Source organism: Pongo abelii, chromosome 12, assembly GCF_028885655.2.
Source record: "Pongo abelii isolate AG06213 chromosome 12, NHGRI_mPonAbe1-v2.0_pri, whole genome shotgun sequence".
NCBI classification, from domain to species: Eukaryota; Metazoa; Chordata; class Mammalia; order Primates; family Hominidae; genus Pongo; species Pongo abelii.
Window position 1 is genome coordinate 55,603,793 of NC_071997.2, and position 27,538 is coordinate 55,631,330.

Sequence of the window (27,538 nt, forward strand, 5' to 3'; positions counted from 1 at the left end):
CCAAGTAATGTGATGTTGCAGAACGTGTTCTAAGCCCTGATGCACATGAGATGGCAACTACAGAAGGACTTTTCTTGCTTAACAAACCTTTATCTCTTCCCCTTATACAGTTTTGAGATTTAATGTACATAGTCTTTTTCATTTAACTTATAAAATTATTATGAAGTGCCTTATACATATTTTTTAAGTACTCAAAGTTTGTATCCATCAGAAAAACCCCACTAAGTATTTTAACAGAGAACTTCATATAGGGAATTGGTAAAACAGATATTTAAACAATGAAAAAAATAGGTGAAGGAGGTACTGAATTAGTAGAGCTGGTAATTGCAGGAAGTTGTTTCCACTGGTAGGACTGAGGTTGGAATTATCAGATCCTAGAAACTTAGAAGAAGTTTTCCATGGAACTGGGGTTCTGACTCCTTAGAGTCATTGCAGGTCAAGGGCTGGTGTCAACATGTTGAGGAAAGTCACATCAAAATACTCGGACTTCTGTGGGAAGGGCATTTCTCTTCTCCTAAATTAAAAAAAAATGTTATTTGCTCTCTCATGACTCATTCTTTTTTCCTTTTTAGTTTATTCTGTTGTTAGGCTTTGAATAACCTAGTCATAAGCTTTTCTGCTAACATTTTTACAGTTTTTTTAATTAATTTATCTAGAATTTAATGTGTTAGTTTGAATTGCAGATGTAACTCTGTTTTCACAAATGGAAAGTCAGTTTTTTTCAATACCATGTGGAAATAATATTTACATTGCCACCTTTATTCAATACTATTTTTTCTATATTATTTATATTGTTATTATTATTTTTTATTATTATTATCATTTTTTGAGACAGAGTCTCACTCTGTTGCCAGGCTGGAGTGCAGAGGCTGGATCTCGGCTCACTGCAACCTTTGCCTCCCGGGTTCAAGTGATTCTCCTGCCTCAGCCTCCCAAGCGGCTGGGACTACAGGTACTCACCACCATGCCCAGTTAATTTTTGTATTTATAGTACAGACGGGGTTTCACCATGTTGGCCAGGATGGTCTCGATCTCTTGACCTCGTGATCTGCCCGCCTCAGCCTCCCAAAATGCTGGGATTACAGGTGTGAGACACCACACCTGGCCTTTATTTATATTATTTTTAAAGTTATAATAAAACACACATAACATAAATTTTACCATCTTAATCATTTTTAAATATGCAATTCAGTGGCGTTAGGTACATTGACATTGTTGTGCTACCATCCCTGCCATCCATCCACAGAACATTTCACTTTATTAAAGCTGAAACCCCATACTTGTGAAACAAGAATTCCTCATTACTCCTCTTTGCAGCCCTTGGCAACCACCCTTCTACTTTCTATCGCTATGAATTTGACTACTTTAGAGAGGAATTTCATATATGCAGAATTGTACACTATTTGTCCTTTTTTGATTGGTTTATTTCACTTAGTATGCTGTTTTCAAGGTTCATCCGTGTTGTATCATGTGTCAGAATTTCCTTCTTTTTTCAGGCTGAATAATAGTCCATTGTAGATATGTACCACTTTTGGTTTATCTATTCATCCATCAGTAAAACTTGGGTTGCTTTCCCCTTTTCTCAACTGAAAATAATGTTGTTGTGAACACGAGCATATAAATGTCTTCTTTGAGTCCCTGATTTTAATTCTTCTGAGTATATACCCAGAAGAGGAAATTGCTAGAACATATAATTCTACTTTTAGTTTTTTGAGAACTGTCATATTATTTTTCATACCAGCTGCATCATTTTATATTCTCACCAACAGTGTCTAAGAGTCCCAATAGCTTCACATCATCATCAACACCTGTTATTTTCTGTTGATTTTTGATAGTAGTCATTCTAATGGATGTAAGGTAGTATCTCATTGTGGTTTTGATTTGAATCTCCCTAATGATTAGTGATGATGTTAAGCATCTTTTCATATGCTTATTGGTAATTTGTAATTTCTTTGGAAAAATATATATTTAAGTTACTTGCTCATTTTTTAACCATATTTTTATCTTTTTGCTGTTTAATTGGAGGAGTTGTTTATATATTCTGGATAATAATCACTCATCAGATATATGATTGCAAGTATTTTCACCCATTGCGTGTCTATTAATCCCTTCTCACATGGCTATAAACAACTGCCCAAGACAGGGTAATTTATAAAGGAAAGAGGTTTAAGTGACTCACAGTTCTGCATGGCTGGGGAGGTCTCAGAAAGCTTACAATCATGCTGGAAGGGGGAACAAACATGTCCTTCACATGGCAGCAGGAGAGAGAAGTGCAGAGTGAATGGGGGAAAAGCCCCTTATAAAACCATCAGATCTTCTGCGAACTCACTATCACAAGAACAGCATGGGGGAACTGCCCCCATGACCTAATCACCTTCCACAAGGTCCTCCCCTAACACGTAAGGATTACAATTCAAGACGAGATTTTGGGTGGGGACAGAGCCAAACCATATTAGTGCATAATGTGTTTTTACTCTGTTGATTCTGTCCTTTGATGCAAAGTTTTTAATTTAGATGTAGTCTAGTTTATCTATTTTTTATTATAATTGTTATCTGTGCTTTTGTTGTCATACACAAAAAAATCATTGCCAAATCCAATGTCATAAAACTTCCTCTGATATTTCTGCCTAAGAGTTTTATAGTTTTAGGACTTAAGTTTAGACTTTGGTCGATTTTGAGTTGGTTTTTGTATATGGTGTTATGTGAGAGTTCAACTTCATTTTGTCTATGTTCTTGAGTCTTTTCCCAGACTTTCTCACCCTTTTTATGACTGTCTTTCTATTCCAGTACCATTTCCATGTTGTCTCCGTTAGAGTGGCTGACCATACACATATACAGACACATCTGTGTCTATATACGGAAGTATAACGCCTCTGATATACTTCTTTACTCCTAATACATTAGATAATATAAATCATACTGAATATGTACTGAAACGAATATATATAAGAATCCCCTGAAGGGTTATTAATCCTGTGAATATGAGGCTTCAACGACATAATTTCTAATTCAGAAAGTCTGGTGTAAGCACTGAGAACTTATATTTCTAACAAGTTCCAAGTGATGCTGATATTGCTGTTTTGGGGAATCACCCTTTGAGAACCACGAGACTATGGCACTTATTTTTCAGAATAAACTTTGTAATCATCTTTGCCATGTTGCAAGAAAAGCTAGTCATATTTTTTATCTGAACCACACTAATTCTTAAATTATTTTGAAGACATTGCCCTCATGAGCTACTCTCATGATTTTATCCTACAGACAAGATCAGTGTTTTGTTATTTGTCTCACTGACTGGATTTATTATAGGAAATCTCAGGTTGACACGCAAAACTAAATATTCAAATACTGACTTCAAACACACTTATAGCTCATTATATGTACTCACTGAAAACAGATCAAATTTTTTTTTCTACCTGCTACCTAATTTTCTTATATTCTGAACAAATTTAGTTTATTAACAATCATAGTACTAAGATGCATTGCTAAAGGAGATATTTTTATTTCTATCCAGTCTACTGCACTGTTATCTTGTAGACAAAACATTGGTTTTATTATATATATATATATATATATCCTTTTTCATATATATATAGATATAGATATATAGATACATAGATATACTCAAATCAACCCTGGTCGTGTCCAACCCAGTGTTTTCTCTTTAATATTCCTCCTGGAATATTTGTGGGTAGTTGAGGGAAAGCAGGATTAAGGTCCTAGACACATAGGACTAATACTCTGATCTATTCATTACAAAATATCTGGGCAAAAGAATAAAAACAAAACAAAACAGTCTGGACACAGTGGCTCACATTTATAATCCCAGCACTTTGGGAGGCAAAGGTTTAGAGGATTTATTGGGCCCAGGAGTTTGAGACCAGCGTGGGCAACATAGAGAGATCCTGTCACTACCAATAATAATAATAATAATAATAATAATAATAATAAATTAGCCAGGTGTGGTGATGTGTTTGTGGTCCCAGCTACTTGGGAGGCTGAAGTGAGAAGATCGCTTGAGCCCAGGAGGTTGACTCTGCAGTGAGCAGTGATTGTGCCACTGCATCTAGTCTGGGCAACAGAGTGAGAGCCTGTCTCACAAAAAAAAAAAAAAAAAAAGAAAGAAAGAAAAAAAGAAAATGAAAAATAATTTAAAAACAAAACAGAAAGGCAGCTGCCTATTTTTTGAGATGACACAAACCCTGTATTTGTTATACTGAGGGAAGATGATCAGGACAGTAACAAATGATGCCCCCTACCTTGTTTCATGAACAGATTCAGAACATGTCTTTCTGGTTATTACCACCCTGATACAAATTTATCAGTTTTATCTTGACTGCCACTTCTTTCTCTTGGAAGTTGAAATTGGGATGCCTGCTGCTCTTACTTCGTAGTGTTGTTGTAGCCCCTTCTCCCACATCTATCACTAACTTGATTAGAAGCTAGGAAGGGGGCTGTGAGATAGCATTTAAGCTTATTCCAAGTCTGGCTCTTTTATAATATAAGCCAATTTAATTCCAACTTGCTAAACAAATATTAGAAACCACCAAAAACTGGATAAAAAGTTGTTAATCAGAGTCATATGAATCAATTAATTTATGCATAGGTATAAGGCACTGAGAGACACAGAGATAAATTATTCTTATTAATAGTTTTGATTTACTTAATCTTTTTCAAAATTCTAGTTAATCTTTTCTCAAACAGTCTTTAAAACAGGAAATAATTCAGCGTTTTTTCAGTACAACCAGAAACTTAAAATTAAGAAAACAAATTATATCTGTTTCACCCATACAAAGGAACATTAGGACATTAGTCTTTCAAAACAAACTGGTTGAAAAGCAGTCCCCATATTTAGTGTTAATAATAAAATGCTTAGTACAGTCATTTACACCAAATGATATTCAATTAATAATGTTTCTTTTAAATATTGTACTTCCTTATCTTCAACAAGTAATGCAAAATTGAGAAAGGAGGAATAAGTTTTTATAATGTAAGCATTTTAGCCTAAACATAATAAATGACTCTTTTTAAGGCTTTTCTAATGAATAAATCATGATTTCATAAATAGTGACAGGAATAAAATTACTGGAAATTTACTTATGAAATAAGTGTACTTGGCTTGCTTTTCTTTTTTAAATGTAGGATATTTTAATAATATCTACTTCTTTACTATGACTCACTTATTCCAACAGAAATTCTCATTAAGTTTTCAAAAAATTTTCTCATAGGCCAGGGCACAATGAAAGCTCAGAAAGCAAATAATTTTTTGAAACTTGAAGGCAGCTTTTGATCATTGCATAGTTGGATTTTTTCTTCGGTTTTCAGAGTGAACATAGGATCTCAGAGAGGCAGTAGAGGAAACTGCTAGTCTCTGCAAGATGGTGCCACTTTCTGTTTAGAAGAGTGTGAGGGCCTCCTTTAATAACCTAATACTGATCTTTAAAAGTCATTCTTTTATTTTAATATCTCTAAAGTTTTATTTTTAAGTTTACCTCTTATAAATGACAGGTTTGGGTTTTTGTTTTTTACCTAATTTTAGTGTTTGTTTAGCATATAAGAATAACTCTCCATCAGCTAAAGTAAAAAGATGTTACCCACTAGGATCAAGGACAAAGCAAATACATTCTTTCTCATCACTCCTATTCAACAGTGTTCCAGGAGTCTTCGATAGTACAATAAGACAAGAAAAAAAAAACAGAAATTATACAGATAGGTAAGGAAGAATTATCACCATCTTTATTCACAGATCATTTGATTGCTATAAAGAAAACCCCAAAGAATCAATAGCAACAAAAACTACTAGAACTAATAGGTGAATACAGCAAACTTTCAAGACACAAGGTTAATGTACAAAAATTAATTGCTTCCTTATATACCAGCAATGAACAATTGGAATTTGAAATTTAAAACAATACAATTTACATTTTTACACACAAATGGTATATCTTTTGAATATATATATATGTATATATATGTATATATGTATATATGTATATATATGTATATATATGTATATATGTATATATGTATATATATGTATATATATGTATATATGTATATATGTATATATATGTATATATATGTATATATGTATATATATGTATATATATGTATATATGTATATATATATATACATATATATATAAAAAGTTAAACAACCTAAATAGCCAACAAAATGCTGAAAAAGAACAAAGCGGGAATATCCAGACTACTCAATTTCAAGACTTACTAGAAAACTACAATAATTAGTACAGAGTGATATTGGCAAAATAATGTGCATATTGATTAGAATCATGGGACAGAATAGAGAGTTCAGAAATAGACTCATGCAAATATAGTCAAACTATTTTCAAAAAGGAAAAAAAGAAAATAGAGAAAGAATACTGTTTTTAACAAAAGATACTGGAAAAATTCTATTTCCATATGCAAAAAAAAAAAAGAAGAAAGGAAAGAGACAAAGAATCTAGAAGCTGTTTTGATACATTTTACAAAAATTAACTCCAAATTGAACATAGACCTAAATGTCACATGCAAAACTGTAGAATTTCTAGAAGAAATCATAGAAGAAAATCTAGATGAACTTGGGTTTGGTGATAAATTTTAAACAAAATACCAAATGTGATCCACAAAAAAAAAGTGGTTGGTTGGATTTCATTAAAATTGTCTGTTCTGCAAAAGACACTGCTAAAAGAATGAAAAGAGAAGTCACACACTGGTAGAAAATAGCTGCAAAACATTTATCTGATAAATAACTTATAATATCCAAAGAACTTTAAAAACTTTAAAAAGAGCCCTTAAAAGTTAAATCAGAAAACCAACAACCGAACTAAAAATTGGGAAAAAATCTCCACAGACACCCCACTAAAGAACATAGGCAGCAAATAAGAATATGAAAATATGTCTAATATTATATTAGGCATATTAAATATGGTTTTTTATACATATATATAAGGGAATTGGCAATTAAAACAACAATGAGATGCCACTACACACTTATTGGAATGATTAAAATCCAAAAACCTGATCATTCTAATTGCTGATGAGGATACAGATGAACTGTCATTCATTGCTGCTGGGAACAAAAAAGGCTACAGCTTCTCTGGAAATCCTTTTGGCTGTTTTTCACAAAACTAAATATAGTTTTATCATACAATCAAGCCAATGTGCTCCTAAGTACCAACCAACTGATCTGAAAACGTGTCTCTTCATGAAAATCTGTAGGTGAATGTTTATAGCAACTTCATTATCACCAATCAACCAAGATGTCCTTTAACAGGTGAATGAGTAAACAAACTGGGATACATCCATGCAATGGAACATTATTCAGTGATAAAAAGAAATAAGTGATGCAGCTATGAAAAAGACACATGAATCTTAAAACTTATATCGCTTAGTGAAAAAATACATTATGAAGAAATAATGTATTGTATGACACTTGTACATACACAATGTATACATTCTAAAAAAGGCAAAACCATGGTGATAGTATAAAGATTTATAGTTGCCAGGGGTTTGTGGATAGGGTCAAGATAGTTAAACAGGTGAAGAATAGGGAATTTTTTAGGCCTGTGAAACTCTTGCACTTGCATAGAAGTGCACTTATAATGGTGGAAAAGGGACACTGCACATTTGTCAAAACCCATAGCACAAAAAAACAAGTCTTAAAGTATGCAAATTTAAAAAAATCATTTAGGTGTTTAATAAGCCTGTGAAGTAAAGGCTCTTACTTCTGCATTTTCAGATAAAACTGTGTTGTAGAGAGGAATAGCATCTCTCCATCTCTCAAAGTCACAAAGTTAACAAATGGCCAGCAGAACTGAGAACGGAGATGAAGATTTCAAGTCAGTGACTGCAAAGTGACTTAGGAGTTGGTAAATAAATGACAGTTTTCTTAAGGAGACTGAATGCTTCAGGGTCCAGAACCTTAGAAAGTGAGTATTTTAGAAATCTTAGAAAGTAGTGGCATCATAGATCGCACACAAGAGGTAGATACAGTTTTTTGTTTAAACTACCTGTAGTGGAATATTATCTCCCACACTGAATGAATGAACAAAAAAAATAGTCAATTTGTGATAAATCTCAAAAATCACTTTTCTTCAAATATAAGTTCATTCTTAAGAATACTATTTAATTGGCCAAATTTTTAGTTAATTCACACTGGCCATGGAATTACCAGTTTCTATCCACCTCTGGGAAGGGGGAGGATTGGAAGGAATAAAGATTGTTTGTGTTTGTTCATTTTAATTGATTTTGCAGGTGTTTGTGCTTGTGTGTATGCCTTTCAAAGCCCACAACCGGACAAGTAAAATTAAAATCAACACTCTGACTCAAAACATGTAGAAATGTTAAAATAAGAATGACAGCATAATAAATTAAGAAGACAAAGAAAAATTAAGAAAAGAAAAGAGAAAGATGCAGCAAGGAAGAAAGGAAGGGATAATTCCAGGCTAGAGAAAGTAACAGCAGAGATAGAGTGAATAAAAAATAAGTGTGAATGGATTACATAGAGGAAAAATAATCCAGGATGAATAAATGAGCAAATGGAAAATTGGGACAACATGTTTTATTTGTTCAAATTAAAATTTCCAAACAAGCTCATAGGTAAAGACTTAACAAAAAGTACTCTACAGGCCCGGTTGCAGTGGCTCACACCTGTAATCCCAGAACTTTGGGAGGCCGAGGTGGGCAGATCACGAGGTCAATAGAGCAAGACTATCCTGGCCAACATAGTGAAACCCCATGTGTACTAAAAATATAAAAATTAGCTGGGCGTGGTGGCGCGCACCTGTAGTCTCAGCTACCTAGGAGGCTGAGGCACGAGAGTCGTTTGAACCTGGGAGGCAGACGTTGCAGTGAGCCAAGATCATGCCACTGCACTCCAGCCTGGTGACACACACACACACACACACACACACACACACACACACACAAAACCTACCAAAGGAGGGAGGTAGAAAGATACTTTCAAGAAAACCCCATAAACCCCATAAATATGTGGCCAGTAGCATTTGATCAGACTCTGAGTACATGTTGATAAGAACATGTTTTCGAGACTGTTTGTAATGACATAATAGAATTGGGGGTAGAGGAGTGTTGGGCCACTAAAATGGATTAGCTTAAAGCAATGACTTACTGTGGTTATCATAAGCAGTTGAGAAGGACAGTAATTAAGACAGAAACTAGAATGGGATAGTTTACATTTCCATGACATATAGAAAAATTCATAAAAGGTATTCAAGTATACAATGTAGAGATTATACAAAATGATCCTTAAAGATATTATTTTCAATTTTAAGTGTTTTTTTTACTTTTGTGACTATTGCTATATTAATTTTTTCTTTTAAATATTATTTTGATAGCATCAAACAAGCAATTAAATAGATTCTTCAAGCGCCTGGATCAAGATGCTGTGATATTCAGGTTATCTGACTTTGCTAAAGCAGTTATTCCAAAAGATGCAAAAAAAAAAAAAAAAAAAAAAAAAAAGCACACACATTCAAAAACCAAAAATAAGGCTAGTATTCAGAATCCTTGCTGCCTAATTCCTATATTAAAATAATGCTGAAAACAGTATTATTTTAATTAAAAGGTACATACTGGCCTATAATATGCTCTACTCTCTGGTTTTGCTATACTGATGTTAGCAAATAATGTTTAACAGTTGTTGTCTCAGCCCATTAGCTTCTCCATCTGGTTATCTTATTATAGTGGCTTAGTAAATTAGTCAATGTTCTTATAACCTCCAGGAAACCCAGAACAGGTCATGACTTTTGCTAGATTGACTGGAAATTGCTATCATTAGGTGGCGTGTCTGTATTCTCTCCAAGAGTTAATGGGCACAACTGTAGAATGCATCTGAGCCTGTGGCCTGGTTGTTTTTCTATCTCTCTGTGTAGACCCTGGAGCAAAGCAAAGATGAATGACCAAGGCATTTGCAGGTTTATTCCTGAAAATACTCCATTAGCCTCAACAGCTCTAGCTTTATCTTAACACTGAATTGCACTTGTCCATTAATATAATACCTTGAGTGGCTTGGTTCTGGGATGCTGTGTGACGTGTAAATGCCTAGCAGAGATATTTTAAGTCTTTATCATTACTATAGCTGCCATGTGGCTGTAGATGATGTCATTTGGGATCAGATCCCTAACAGCCTTTATAATATTCTGTGACTTTTCTTTTTCATTTCTGAATGAGCATCTATTATATTAAACGGTTGCCAATAATTGAGATAACTGTGATTTTCTATAAACATTTTTCTTTTACTTGTAATATCCCACCCTATGTGCTAACCATATAAAAGTAAAAAACTCTAACATTGTCAGTATATTTTATAAATTGTTAACTATAGGAGAGAGACATTATAGTATATACAAAAATTTGGGCAAATCTGAGGCAAAATTTAAGATTATAATGTCTACCATGTAAAACTTTGTATTATGATAATCTATATAAAATACCTAGCTCACTGGTTAAAATATACAGCGGCACAGTAAGATACAGAGACTGCAAACAGGGATTAGGGAGAGGACTAGACATGGCTGGACGTGGCTAAGGAATTTGCAATGATTACTTTAATTTCGGGAGGTAACAAGATCAAATCAGTGCCTTGGGGAAGAATGAGCTGGCAATCTAGAGAAAATAAGCTTGTTTTTGGAATTCCGAAATATAGCATCACATTTGCTACATGGAATAGTGAAAAAAGGAACTATATAAGTTTAACACATAATGCGACTTGCAAACAAATTATAAAAGTACTGAAGATGGTGTCCTTACATAAGTATCAATCCCATTTGAAATTACAATGTGGCTTTTATTTCTCGAATTGGAGTATATTTACAAAATAAGGAACTCCTAGAATGGAAAAAGAATATACTGTCTAAACTCTCTTCTAACGTACCATTTTCCTCCATAATATTTCTGTCTTCGCCTGCTGTGATGAAAATCTTACCATTTAACAAAACAGCAAATTTTAGTGTGGACACAGCTATTTGGGGAGGAAAAAACCCTTCTTGCTTGTGTTTGAAATGTTAAACATCCACCTACTAATCCTATTTTTTTTCCCATGCAAAAGAACTTGCATCTGTTTGACTGTATTCTGTAATAGGGATGCTTTCCTGTGTTTAAATGCATATAAATGTATACTTTTATTGATATGAATTTATTTATGTCACTGTTTATGAGTGATATATACATATGCCTTTTACAATATGGATAGAGAGAGTATGAAAGAAGATACATAATTGAATGGACCAGCTTGTGTTAAACCTGCCTGGTTTCATGTCCTGAAACATTGAGAAAGGGAGCAGTTTGCTTTGTTTTATCAAATTGTGTCAAGTAGTTTTCCTTCTCAAAGGCTGCTACCTCTGGTGTGTAGGAGACAGTAGCAGCAGGCTACTGCACCAAAACAGCATGGAATAAGCGCAGGGTCAGCCAAACCTGATAACAATGCCAGCAGGGAAAAAAAAAATCACCTCAACTCAAGGAGAATTCATTTAGCTGCAGCTATAGCTGTGCTTTAGGTTGTGATTTCTGAATCTGTTGCATTGGGACATTTCCTTTGAGTTTTATTTCCTATTTCTGTGGGTGTTTTTTTTTTTGTTGTTGTTCTCAATTCTGATTAGAACTGTTGTGGTATCATCTAATTCAGTTTACCTTGCCACTGTGCTGCAGAGCCCCTGAGGAAGGCCTGGTGGAACAGAGGACTCCAGTGAGGAACTGACTGTCATGTGAAAACACACTTCGATAAGTCCACCAGACCCTGAAGATGGGTGCAGAGGAAAAGCTGGGTCACTGAGGACAAATTGAGGCTCTTGGCAGTGTGATGGTCTTCTTGCACTCTCTATTTGTGTTCTTTAGACCCTGTGCATATCCTCATTGTGTACTCCAATCTTTTCTGCTTTTAAAATCTATGAATTCGGTCTAACAGCGTTCATTGAACAATGGAAGGATAACACTGAGTGAGGCCACTCCTGGTCTCAGAATGCACCTCCATTCTTTTCAGAAAGTCCATGATCGCTCATCTGTGGTCAGAAATAAACACATATGTGTAGACAGTATGGATTTTTTTTTGCTGGTTAATTAACTTTCCTTCTGCTACAACAAATTAATAGTTATAATAATAATAGCCACCAATACTAAGTATCTCATATGTGACAAATACCATACTCAAACCTTTACATTCATTTCTCATTTGATCCAAAAAAAAGATAAATATTTTATTTAAAATATTTAAATATTAAGAATTTTTTATAAAAACATTCCATACATTTAGTTATATCGATAGATGATAGATACATAGAAAGTATGTATTATATATAGATATATAGAGATAGAGATATATTTTATATGTATCTATTAAATATACATTCATATCAGAATATACTTAGAAATTATTTATCCTTTTCATGGTTTGCTCCAATTTTCTACTTCCTTTTTGTCTGTGCCAGCCTCTAAGTTTTATGTTAGAGGTTGTCCTCTTAGGCTTGCAAATACTTGGTTGTTTTGTTTCTGTTTAGAAAGCTCATTGCAGCTTTATAGATATGGGTTGGGATGTGAGTTTCTTTGAAAGATCATCTCTTTCGGCTGTTTAATTAAGGCCTCTCTGATATCAATTTCCTTAGGTCTTTCTTCTAGAGCCAGTCAGATTCCACAGAGAGGACATTTTCAATATTCCACCAGGAGGGTGTAGACCTGGCTCAGAACATCATGGAAGTGTGAGTATAAGAGGGCTGGTTGTCTCACCATGTGGCATATGCTCATTTAATTCCCTGCTTTGATGTACATATACCTGTATCAATTGTACTTTCTAAATCATTCTCTAGTTTGCTCTGCCTGGGATAGGAAGGGGCAGTCCCCAGCTGCACAAAGTTGGGGTAAGAATTTTTTCTTGTCAGGGTACTCCATATTTATAATACCCAATTTCCATTACCTGCCCTCATATCTTGTTCCAGTTTTGCTCTAGATTGGAACCCTTCTGTTTTTAGCCTTATCTTTACGCTGACTTCTTGAAGACCTGCTGCTGATATTTTCAGAGGTGTTCTATAATTTCTCAGCTTTTTCCACTTTGGTTCTATATGATAAGTCAGTTACAATTCACCTCTTTACTTTTAGATTTAAAATGTTACTGTTAATTCCCTTCCTTCTTTTTTCTTTATGAGATTATGCCTTTAAAAAATAATCCTTTACTGATATTATCTTGGGTTTCAGGAGGGACTAAAAGTTGATCTGAGAGTTTCATCTATCATTTTTACCAAAACATATCAAAAATTCTTCTTATTCCACAATACTTTTTCAAGATGCCCTGATTCCATAGTTTGACATTAATAGTATTAAAGTATAATGTCATAATATTATAATTAATTATATTTTCTGCTTCAGTTGTAATAAAATGTGGTCTTCATGCTTCAGCAGATCAAGAATATAGGCAACGGACTGGGAAATGGGGGGCTAAGCTCTACCTGAACAAGTGGCAGTAACATTTCAATCTGCTGATATGGCACTTCCCTTGAGAAGTATCCTACAGGTTCCTAAAAGGGCCTTGCCTTGATGAAAATGAGATGTGTTTTAAGGTTGAGAAAGGCTTTCTTAGAATTGAAACTGTTATTGCAACCAACTGCATTTCTTACTGATACAGTCTCATAAGGAACAGAATAAATTAGAAGACAGAACCTTGTCTGGGCAGGAAGAGGATTTAATTTTAGGATATGGTCTCAACCTGCAATGCAGCTGATCCCATACAAGCAGAATCCTATATGGAAAGAAAAGCCTTGATGGAGGAAGGGCTTTATTTCTAGGAATGGAGTCACATTACCTGCAGAATTTCAGTGGAAGGATTTCACTTGGAGAGTGCTATGGTCTGAAGATGTTTATTCCTCCCAACATTGATATGCTGAAATTCTGACCCCCAAGCTGATGGTATTAGAAGTGGAACATTTTGGAAAGTGATTAAGTCATGAGGCTGGAGCCTCATACGGGAATAGTGGGCTTCTAAAAGAGATACTAGAGAGCTTCCTCACTGCTTCTCCCCTGTGAGGTTAGAGTGAGAATACAGCTGTCTATGAGGAAGCAGTCCTTCACCTAACACTGAATCTGTTGGCGTCTTGATCTTGGGCTTTCCAGTCTCAAGAACTGTGAAAAATAAATATCTGTTGTTTATGAGCTACTCAGGATACAATATTGTGTTAGAGCGGCCTGAATGGACTAAGACTGAGGGTCTAGGCACCAGTGTGTGGCACTGTGTGTAGAATTCAAAGTCCTCTTTTCCTTTTAGGGTGAGTGATTGCCATGTGAACCCAGAAAAAGTAGAGGCATACGCTAAAGTAGAAAAATAACATCAGAATAATATACTTGCACTGACTTTGGAGTAGCAAATTCCCAAAGCCCCGGATAGGCAGAGTTTTCAGAAAAGCACTTGATTAAAGGTCACAGCTTGAGAAAGGCCAATCAGAAATAGCACTGGGACACTAAAGCATTGGTATCTTTTCTGAGCAAGAATATTGAGTCAGGGATGTTGTCTATTCAAATTAAGGATGAATCTCTGACAATAAAGGAATTAGGAATGTACCCCTTAGACAGGAGCTCACACTAAATCCAGCACTGAAACACCAGAAAGAAAGAACTCAAAGGGGGATATGAGGACTTTTAAATAAGAAAAATGATCAGAATAATGAATACTATATCCTCAAGAGAGCAGTTTTGAAATGAACTCTTAGATTTGGTTTCTAGAATCATATTCTAGAATTCCTTCAAGCACAGGGCTAACACTCTGATCTTTACATATGATGTGTGTCTTGTTGATTCACTGGAACCTCAGAAATGAGGGAGACATGTGATTTGGTGTTAGAATGATCACTTGCTACTGGAGGAGCAACTATGGTTCTATTAGATACAGTGCCAACAAGATGGATTACGGGCCCTCTGCATGGAAATTTGCAGTATAAGAAAAAATACGTGTAAAGAGTTATTTGAACATATGTTAAAACTTTAATTTGCCTGTGGAAATAAAAGGTTTTCTGACATATTGAAGGCAAATTTGGAGCATTTTCTAGTAAGTTTGTTATAATATTTGGGATATATTGTCATCTGTTTCGTATTGGCTAATGAGCTTAGATAATTCAGACGAGCATCTTTTTTGACATGAGAGAGAAGAGGTGTGATTTCTTGTCTTTGAATATCATTCTTATATTTTAAGTTATACTAACTGAAGACAATAGCATGGTGGTTATGCATATATATGGCAAAGAGTAAAACTTTAGCTTGAATGTCAGCTCTGGGGCATTCAAGTGATTTAAAATATTCCTGCCTCAATTTTCTCATATATAAAACAGGAATAACAATTTTATTTATCTCATAGGATTTTTTTGAAGGTTAATGGAGATAATACAGTTTAAAATATTAACTCATTTATTTGCATGCCCACTAGTGTTCTACCATTTGTGTGCACCAGAGTCACCGCAGTAATGTTCTTTTTAACATTTTTGAATGAACCAAATAACTTTCATGAGGGGTTTTGCAGGCCACACTGATCCAGGTCCTTGTTTTCTGCTAATAAACAAGGCTTGAAAGGGAATTTATCAACGCCTTTTACATTGACATGTGAGGCCATTTCTACATTGCTATAAAGAAATACCTTCAGAACAAGGATCTCTGAGAAAAAAAAATTAAAAAAATAAATACCTGAGGCTGGGTAATTTAGAAAGAAAAGAGGTTTAATTGGCTTATGGTCCTGCAGGCTATACAAGCATGGCTCCAGCATCTGCTCCTGGTGAGGACCTCAGGAAGCTTCCAATCACGGCAGAAGGTGAAGGGGGAGCAGGTGCATCACATGGCAAGAGGGGAGCAAGAGAGAGAGAGGAGGAGGAAGTGCCCCACTCTTTTAAATAACAAGATTGCATGTGAACTCACAGTGAGAACTCACTTATCACTAAGGGGATGGTGCTAAATCATTCATGAGGGATCTGTTCCCATGATCCAATCACCTCCCACCAGGTCCCACCTAGGACAATGACAATCACATTTCAACATGCAATTTGAAGAGGATAAACCTCCAAATCATATCAATTGGTTAGAAGGAAAAAGCCTAAAGAGAATTCCTCTCATCTAGGGTTGTTGGTTTTAGCAAAAAGCAAAACAGAAAGAAACAAAAATAGGATGCCCAGTGAAATTTGAACTTCAGAAAAACAATAAACACGTGTGTTTTGTGCAACATGTGAGATAAATGGGGGACCACTAAAACATTATTCATTGTTTAGCTGGGTGATTGGGTACATTCGAGAAAGAAGGTCTGATGTGTCCACTTGAGTTAATTGGCTACCGCTGCCCTCACAGTAAGAGTAGCCACTGCTTGTCTCTACTCAATATCTTATGAGGTGAGAGAGATTTAATTAAAACATGGCTGAAACCCAGCCTCAATATTAATCCTGACACTAAATACAGTAACCTAGCCACAGTTACAGAGGTTTCTGCAAACGGCCTCAACGAAGGCCAGGTTGCATTGCACAGGAGAACACCCATATGAGTGAAGGCTTTGGTTGGTTGGTGGTTATTCCGCAGTGTCTTAATTAACACACACCTGCCTAAGATAAGGGATGCTTGACATGAATGTTACATCTTCGATGTTCTTTGATTCTTCAGTTTAAAAACTTCGCCCACACTTTGCGAGGAGTAATTGTTTTCTGAGGGTTGTTTTCTGAATTTCTACATTGCTTGGGAAGCATGTGCTATTATTTCTTCCTTGTGCTAGAGCAGTCTGCCTCTTCTGTCCCCCAGCACTTTAACCTCATGCCAACCAAGAGAATGATAATAAAACTAACCACTTGATAGCTAAAACGTATGCCAGACACTCTCTATGACAAGTTCTATCAGAAAGATTTTACAGACATTGCCCCACTGTCCTATTTGAGCTTACAAAAAATTAATAGATGAGAAAATTGAGGCTCAGAAATGTTAAATAATTTCCCCCATGAGTATGCAGCCATTGAGTGTCAGAGTCTGAATGTAATCTCAGGTTTGTCTGAATCTGGATGTCATAATGTTTACTGTCATAATATATTGCCCTTCAAAGATAATATGAGACTATTTTGTTTAGCTTCTGCATTGGTCCTCTAAGGACATTCCGCAAACATTTAATGAACATTTACAAATGTTGGTCCGGGCATTAGGCTCTGCGGACACAGATGAATAAGACATGATGGTGTCTGCCCTCCATGACTGGCACAAAGCTGCCATGTATTAGGTGCTCCTGAAATATTGGTAGAATGAACAAGTAAATGCATCTCAATAACTTAATATTTAATGGATCTGACATTATTAAAACAGTGTATTAGGTTTATAAAATGCATGCATATGATAATCTATACCACATCATTGAAGATTTTACTTTAACAAAATTTACAAAGAAGCTCATTTAAAGCTTCATTTTTCTTTTATGATGGCGTCTGACCTTGTAATATCATTGTAAATAGCTGGGTGATCAGTCTCCAGGACCCACAAAATTTCTGGGATGAAAGAGACGGGTATGATAAAACTGTTCTGTTAGCTGTACTACTGGGTTAGAAGAAGCAACGAAATCTTAAATGATGAAAGAACTACGCAGCAATCAGGCTGTGGAGAAATGCACCTGGAAGTAGAGAATAAGGTTGAAAAAAAAAAAAAACATGATGGGAGACAGTCTCCTAATAACTTACATCTGCACCAAGGGGAAAAAATCAGGCAATTTCCACTGAGGTGGAGAGGGGGCTGTGAAGAGTTTTCTCTTTGAAAACCTGAAGGGCAATACCACATGTACAGTGCATTTTTTTTTAGCAGAATTGTAAAGGGACGAAGGAAAGAACACTTACTGGAACATCTGCTGTGCAAACCACTTCAAGGAAAATAAGCAGGCGGCAGAATGAGCACATCTGCCTGATATTCAGCACGTGCAGCGAGGTTGTGGGAAAAGAGTAGCAAGACATGGCATAATAAGGAAAAGCTTTGAGGGCTCATGCGTCCTTCAGATTTCCCCTGAGCTTTGGAGGGAGGAAATGAAGAAGGGTTAATCATCCAGAGGGTGTTTAAGATAGGGAGACACTCCTCTCAATCTGGCTACCAAATGGAAAGCTGCCTGTTTAGGAAATGTAATCACAGCAGCCAAAATGTAAGAACAGATCAGAGTCAGTTGATCATCATATGTGTGAAAATCACTGTATCAAACAGCTGGGGTGGGGGGTGGTGATGAAGCTCCAATAACTTCTTTTGTCTAAGGGAGCAAGTCTTTCTGGAGAACCATGACATGTTCAACCCCAGCAGTGTCCATACAACATGACTGAACTCTTATGTTTTGTGACAGAATACACACATAGAATTCTAAATCCTCCCTGCCTTTTTTTTCCAAACCAAGCTCTGTGCCATTTTACATAAATGGGACTCTGTCAATAAATTTTGGGAACCCTGTCAAAGAGCAGAATTAACTACAAAGTTACTCTGGAATATTACTATGGATTTCATTGGCAACATGCTATCTGCAATCAAAGACTTCACCTCCTCCTGTCTGGATAGACTGTAATATCCCATAATTCCAGTTAAAACTTGGCTCAGAAAATGATGTGAATTTCATTCATACTAAGATTTAAATGATAAATTTATCAAAATACTTTAGAGTTGTTTCTTTGACAATTATTTGTAGAATTTTTTGCTTGTCAACATCCTGATTTCTGGAACCTGCGAATATGTTACTTTACATGACAAAAAGATTTTGCAGATATAATTTAGTTAAAGACCAAACATTTAAGGAAGAAATTATACTAATTCTCCACAATCTCTCTCAGTAGAAAGAAGCAGAAGGAATACCCCCTAAATAAGTCTATGATACCATTACCCTACTACCAAAAATAGACAAAGGAAACTACAAGAAAAGACTACAGATCAATATTTTTCATGAAATTAGATGCAAAAACTTTCAAAGAAATATTAGCAAATAAAATTCAACGATGTGTGAAGATAATTATACACCAAGATAAGTGAGATTTATTCCAAGTATGGAAGGTTAGTTCAACATTGAAAATTAATTAATGTAATAACATCAACAGACTAAAGAAAAAATTACAGGATTATAATATAGGAAAAAATGTTTGACAAAATCCAATATATGTTCATGTTCATGACAAAACACTCAGTAAACCAGGAATAGAAAACAACCTTAACATGACAAAGAGTATCTTCAAAATACCTATATCTAATACCATATCTAATGGTGATTAACTTGAAGCTTTACCACTAAGACCAGGAAGCAGGGAAGATGTCCTCTCTCATCATTGTATCCAACATCATACTAGAAGTCCTAACTAGTACAACAACACACAAAAAAAGATATGGTATCAGATTGGGAAGCAAGGAATAAGACTATTCACCGATGACATGATTTGTGTAGTAAATCCGAAAGAATTATCAAAAAAAAAAAAAACTCCTGAAACTAATAAGTGATTATTACAAGGTTGCCTGATACAAGGTTAATATACAAAAGTCAATCACCTTCCTATTTACACCAGCAATGAACACGTGGAACTTGCAATTACAAACACAATACCATTCACATTAATTTTCTCCCAAATAAAATACTTAGGAATACACCTAATAAAATATATACAAGATATATACCAGTAATAATACAAAACTGAAAAGAGAAACCAAATAACTAAATAAACGGAGATATATTTCATGTTCACAGATAAGAGGACATAATATTGTCAGGATGCCAATACTTTCCATCTTAATCTATAGATTCAGTGCAACGTCAGTAAAGATCCCAACAAGTTATTTTGTGGATAGTGACAAACTAATTCAGATGTTCATGTGGAGAGGCAGCAGATCATAAACTGCCAGGATGACAGGCATATTCATGAAGCATTCCATATACTTTTCCCATTTAAATAAAAATAAATAAATAAGACAGAAATAAGTAAAAATTAAAAACATTTTCCTATTTCTAGAATAGTCATATACTAAAGTAACTGGAGATATCAGGAGTCCATCTAAAAGAGAAAGATTAATGAAATATAATTTACTCCATTAAAATTTACAACTAAAACAGTTTTGGTATTTACATGAAGAAAATATCCACAATTGGCCACTAAATAATAAACAAATTATGAAAACAAATTTAGTCTTCATAAATAATAAAATCACGAATAAAAGTATCAGGATTGTGTAACTTTTTTAATTCATAAATTTAATGCAGTTGAACCTAAAATTCCCCAAAGGATTTGTTATAGGATTTGTCAAAGTGATTCTTGAGTTCATCTCAAAGAATATTAAGGTAAACTTTGAAAAGGAATGATTTAAATTGCTCTATACTGCCCACTATTTTAATGCATTCTACAGCAACAGAAATCTAAACCATGCAGCACTTGTGATAGCACAGACAGGCAGGCAATGAAACGTAACAGAAATCTTAAAATATCAAAAAGGATTATGATCAAGTTAGGCTTTAAAGAATTAATTATTCAACATTCTGTGCTATGTATTTAGCTGCTTATATTGGAAACATATATTAAAGGGAATTTTTACTCTCACTGTGTAGGCCAAATTTCAAATAATTTAATATATGTAATAAAAAAGAATAATAAAAAAAATAGGAAATATTTTTGTTAATAACCTTTACAGAGAAAGCCATTCCAGAGGTAATGCCAAAGATAAACTATAAATGAAAAGTAGTTACTCAAAAAATATTCTAGGCCAGACGTAGTGGCTCATGCCTGTAATCCCAGCACTTTGGGAAGCCGAGATGGGCAGACCACTTGAAGCCAGGAGTTTGAGACTGGCCCAGCCAACATGGCAAAACCTCATCTCTACAAAACATATTTTAAAAATTGGATGGGCTTGGTGGTGCGCACTTGTAGTCCCAGCTACTCTGGAGGCTGAGGCAGGAGAATTGCTTGAAGCAGGTAGGTGGAGATTTCAGTGAGCCGAGATCGTGCCACTGCACTCCAGTCTGGGTTATAGAGCTAGCTCTCAAAAAGAAAAAAAATCTTTTTTTAATGTGACAAATCATCAAAAGCAATATTAAGACACAAACAGCAAGCTGAGAATTATGGGAAGGATTGAGAAGGGAAACGAACCTGTCATAGAAAATGAAAAAAGGGACTATGTCCAAAGTTGGTTCCTGCTGGTGGGTTCGTGGTCTCACTGACTTCAAGAATGAAGTTGCAGTCTTTAGCGGTGAGTGTTACAGCTCTTAAAGACGGCACGGACCCAAAGAGTAAGCGGTAGCAAGGTTTATCGTGAAGAGTGAAAGGACAAACCTTCCACAACGTGGAACGGGACCCGAGCGGGTTGGCACCGCTGGCTGGAGTGGCCAGCTTTTATTCCCTTATTGTCCCCACCTATGTTCCATTTCTGTCCTATCAGAGTGCCCTTTTTTCAATCTTCCCGCGATTGGCTACTTTTAGAATCCTGCTGATTGGTGCATTTTACAGAGCGCTGATTGGTGCGTTTTACAATCCTCTTGTAAGACAGGAAAGTTCCACAAGTCCCCACTCGACCCAGGAAGTCCAGCTGGCCTCATCTCTCAGGACTTCCCATGAATGTGGCACACACAGCCACTCACATCCTCCAAGCCTGTCTCAAAGCCAGAGACCACCTTCATCAGGCTCTCTTAAGCATTTGGGGCCCAAAATCTCATGAAGAGAATGGTATAGTACAAAATAAAAAGACCAGTAAGGTGGATGCATGCCAGCCTTTTGCTGTTCCTGCTGCTTATCCAGACAAGTTCAATTGTGGAAGTGATGGATTCTCTGACAACAGCCGGCTTGATGGCCCTAGTTTCTACTTCATAGCTTTATTAAGATGTCCAGGGCACATGCTATTCTCGTGTGTGTTGGAACTTGAGCTACACTGGGACAGTAGCTTTCCTGACTCCCCAGTTTTCAAATTGTTTCACCAGCCTCCCTAGGTGAGCCAGCTTTGCAGTATGGTTCTCAGGGTCATTGTGTTCTGTCAGGATCCCTAAAAGCAGAAGCTGGATGAGGATTTGGGTGATTGGTTGAAGGAATGTTCTTAAGAAAAGACTACTTAAGGAAGGAGAATGGGAGAAGGAGGAGTCTAAGCACGGATGTAACCTGTGCTGAAGGTGACTTTTATCTTTGCAGGAAGTTCTGGAGCTTCAATTACACCACCTTGAGGCAAGGAGTCTGGCTTTTTGTATCTTGTGTCAGTTGGTTATTGGCTGTTAGCTCTGGGAAGAAGGATGGTCTAACTTCCAGGATGAGGTTGTTATCCAGCCAAAGAAAATTCTAGGGAGACAGGCAGCTGTGAGCTTACAACTCACAGCAACTGGGACATGGTGTACCGACTTGTAAAGGAAATGTGGCATTTAACCAATAGCATCCACTATATTATACATGTCCAGTTTCCAGTCCATTTTACTAGGTCTTCTACTCATTTTATAAGCATGTAATGTCCTACAGATATGTATATACACACACATATAATTCCTTATATATTGCTTAAAAGAGCTTTAGTAATTTCTGCTTTGCACAAGTAAATTCTAAGAAAATCATGAACAATGATTCATGATATAAGAAGCAGAAATTTCCGATAATATTATTAATGTTGTTCAGGCTTACTAGTAACCAAAGAGTGTAAATTAGAAGAAAATTTATGAATGACATTTTTCCTATGTAAATAAGAGAAGTTAAAAAAGATAAAGTTCAGCTTTAGAAAGGTAAAGAGAATTGGGCATTCTAATAATTGCTGTTGATAGCTTAAATTAGTACAGCTTTTCTGGAAGAAAACTTGGTTAAAATATGTCAAAAAATTAAAAACTGCATCTTTGACCAACCAAATCTACTTTTAAAAATTGTAAGAAAGCAATTTTAACTATTCAAGAAATTTATTTTTTAAATAAATGTAAATTTATATATACAACAATTTCATCCCGGCAGTATTTATAATAACAAAACATTTTATCCCAGCAGTATTTATAATAACAAAACAAAAAATTTATGTTAAATATCTAATACTGTCTGGAATGTAGTAAGAACTACATATTACGTGTGTGTGCATATATATGTATATGTACGTGTATATATATTATTCAATGAACCATCTATCTATAGTTGTATATATGTAGGAACTATTTTATATATATATACTACATCATATATGCATATAAAAATATAAAGCCATTAATATTATAGAATTCTATTACTCTGAATGTTAAGTAATGTATGTGAAAAAGCAGCCTACAAATTAGTATGTAAAAAATGGTATTTTTGCAAATATAGTCGTGTGTATAAAAAATATTAGGAAGAACCAGTACCAAAATGTTTATAGTCCTGACCGCTAGGTAGCAGAATTATTAATATAAACAATTTTATCTTTCGCTTATTTTTACTTTCTAATTTCTTCTACAATGAGCCTGTATTACAAGTGTAATTTTTAAAAAATTTACTGTATTATGTTTAAAAATCAAAGACCACCTGCTTATTAGAACTATCCTGTTAGTTGCAGGACTCAGGTGGCTGTGTTGCTAATTCAACCAAAAATTTTATGTGGGCTTTGAAATCTTTTTTTCTTTCCTTTTCCTTGGTTTTCTGAATTTGACACAAAAGACAGAAGGAACAAATGACTTGTCAATATTATTTGTCATGCTTTTCCAGATAGATTGTTCACACCTAAATCTGTGGTGTTTACCTACCCAGTGGATCCAAAGAAACACTGTCAGGAAAATACAGTGTTGTGAAAGGGTGTGATGATTCAGGAAATGGAATTTATCATCTATCAACAGACTGCAGTTCAGAGAGCCAGGTAGCTGTAGCCTTCAGATTGTAATAGGAATTTGAACTGTGAGTTTCATCCCTGTATTCTGTTTTACTTGCTCTTTTTTAATTAATGAAACAAAAGTTGAGAATTGACTGCCCCTCCCCCAGCCCCTGCTCCATATTGTTATTTTAACCTTGTTCACTGCATCAGCTATTTCCTGTGGTTGATTCAAAGTGGGAGCAAACCGTGGATTCATACTACATAAATTCATCGTCTCCAAACTTATGTAGCTATTCTGGAACATTCTGCAGGGTTGTCTTTTATTATGACCTGCTATAAAACCTGATGGTGTGTGTACTGTAAACATAGAAAGGTCTAGCTAACAAATGGGGCTCTAGTAGTTTTTAAACACCCATTCTTACTTTAGGATATTTTACTTGTGTGTTGGAGCATGCACTTTATTTAGAAGTTCCTTTATTATTATTTTTAGGGTTTTAAAATTATTTTCCTCTCAAATGCCACAGAATGTCTTACCACCCATCTGCTCAAGAGGCATAATTATGAAACTGACAGTCTTTTCTGACACTTCCCTGAAGTGGGAGGAATGAACACATTTTCATTCAGTTTGGGAGAACACATTTTTGGTTTTCTTCTTTTATTGGATTGAGCCTTTTGAAAAGGTTCCATATTACGTAAGTATTTGCAAGATGTGTACAAAAACAAGGACTCTTTGGAAGACAATAGCCTTGTTGACATTCTCAACCATTTATTCCACTAATGGAATGGGTAAGTCATTTCAGCCAACAGCTGGCTACCGCCAGCCAAACATTTAAGGAAGTTTCATACAACAGAGTTGCCTACAAATGTGCCTTTTCAGAGCAGTGTAGCCAATACAGGACACTGCAATAGTTTAAGTTCCAACAGTGAATAATAACTACAGTATTTATGAATAACCTTACAAGACAATACAGTAAAAAATGGGAAATGATATTTGCTTAAAAATACTGAACCTTTATTGTTTCTAATCTATTTTTAAGAAACACTACAACATTTTGTCTACTGAAAGCACTGTGTTTCTATGGATCTTCATCTCATTTATTTTTAAAACGATCTTTATTAGGACACTTGAGATGGGTCAGCTACTTCAAAGATTATGTTGGGACAGCCTGATATATGTTCATGATAAGCTGAATCCATTCAGTATGGCCTATGGTCACTTCTAACAAGGTAATAATTCTACAGATGACTTTCAGTATCAGTAATTCAGAATTTTTGTGACTAAGCGACCCTTCAGAAATAGCTACTTTTGTAACACTGGACAGATTTCAATTCTGGTAGCAAAAGCTCTGAGTAACAAGTTGTGTATTTGTAAAAAAAATAAGTTTTATTTTAAGAAGGCACAGAAAATAAAATCAATAAAAATACAGAGAGGCAGAGATAAGGGCATAAGAAATTATGTGGGAAATTAAGAGTATTACAGGTATTCAAGAAAATGACTCATTGTAAAATACTAAATGTGAGACTAGATCAATCAAAACATTTTTTAAGATACCAACAGTGTGATATACAACAAAGCACGGAACATAAGCCTTGGCACCCTGGCAAAAGCGGGAGCCCCAGCTAATAATGTAATTAGGAAAACAAAAATATGTGAAAAATGTTAGAATTACATAAGAGTTCAAGATTATGAATGTTTGAAAGAGAAAAGGTGATCAATAGCATATCTCATTAGTGAAGGCTTAAAACTGGCTTGACGGTATCATAGGAGGAGGTTATGGAGAAAACCTAATATTACATATGTTCCTGTAGGGCACCTTGCTCTTTCTATCTAAAGGCCCCGTATATGATATTCTCTCTATCTAAATATCTTCTGCCCCAGTAAGAAACATTAGCAGGTCATTACCATACACCAGTATGAAGTAACAAGAGCCAGAATGAGAATGATGACAGCAATCAGAAAGATCATGGTTCCTTTGATGAAATACGGTGACGATGCAGAGACTGTGTAAGTATTAGAGATGATTTAAAAGTAAGAAAAACATGACTATAAATAAAAAATGATGATATTACTTTCAGTGTCAGTTTTGATTTTTAGCAAGACATTGGATTTAGATTTGGGGTAGAAGGCTGTTTTACAGTGGAGCCTCTAAGCACATATATGCATTGAGCAGTTAAAATGTGGGTTTGTATGTATGAAAGTATGTGTTTCATGCCCTTAATGTAGTTCTGTACACTAATAGAAACCTAGAGATAGTTTTAAACTGATCTAATTGAGTTTTAGAATAAGCCACCTTCTTCTGCCACTGAGATATTTTTAATTCCAAAATGGTTTCTTGTGTTTTCATCTCCGTGTGTGTAAGAAGGAGATAAAAGAGAATATATGGCATAGCTTAAATCATTTTATAAATGTAGTTTAATATCAAGGACACAGTATGAGTCAGGATTCAGTTGCATATGGAAAACAAGTTCTCTTAAACATGAAGAGATTTAATCCTGAGAATTAGAGGTTCACACAAATCACTGGAAGGGTAGCTGAGATTCATGGAAGGATCTGACACAGAAACTCCATAGAACTGACCCATCAAAAGAAAGGATGATTCTGCTAAAATCCAGAACCTTGAAAATGGGGGTAGCCTCTGACCCAGCTGCTGGGGTCGTGATCTGGGGATAGGGAGCTACTGTCCAAACTGCTGGCCCCAGGGCTCTGTTATAGCTGCTTCATACGCAGCAGCAAAATGTTTTAAGTGCTATTGCCTGTCTCCCTACTTAGCTTAAATACAGATTCAATGCTCAGGGAAGTGCATCTAAATGGTGGGCCCTAAATTACATCTGGAATCCCAGGTGCAAGGGTGTCTGGGCAATGTAATATTTCACTGTCAGCACCTGCAAGGAAGGAGGGTCCCTGTAAAGAAGTTTGAAACAAATGGTAAACAAGGCGACATAGCATATCTACTACAACAGACAAGCATAATACACCAGAGAATTTCTCTAATAAATGTTACTGAAGTAGCAGGGAGAAACTAGTGGGCAATTGCCAGCCAGTGTCAGGTATATGATCATTGAGGAAAGCAATGATTACTGAGTTCAGAGCAGCCTCGGAAAGCATTAGCATAATGACAAAGACATAGAAATTTGGGAATTTCATAAATCCTGTAGTATAAACTTGGAGACTTCATTCTCATCTTTTCCAAGATTCCTTTAGTAAGGTGATATAATGCCAGAATTAAAACCATCTCAGACCAAGGCCAGGGCTTTTCTGGACCATGCTCTTTTCTCTATTGCATGAGTAAAGAAGGTGAAGAACTCCATTAAAGAGATTGAATGGATTGATCCTAGAACCATGGTGATGTAGTTTATTTCAACTGATCTTTCCAAATCCAATTGTGCTGTATGTTCTCAATGCACTTGGAAAATGATCATTCCATATGATAAATTCATACTGCAAATCCTTGTAATGTGCCAAATGAGCTTTTATGTGACATAGTAACTTTTAAAGCTTGCCAAAACTCTGAAATGTTGGAAAAGGTGTTGCTAGCTTTCAACATGTGCTAATTGGGTTTGCCTACCCAGATGGCATAGAAGAAGAAGAAGAAAAAAAAAGAAATGAAAAAAAAAAAAAAAGGTTACTGTTTCTAAACTGTTCTAATCAGGAAAAAGAATAGGGATAAACAATACAAAAACAAATCATTTAATCTCATTCTGTATATTGGTGAATATAAAGGGGGATTTTTATTTATGTTTTGAGGAATTTGTGTGTACTGTTACTATTTAGGGAAAAAAAATAGAACCACAACAGCATAAT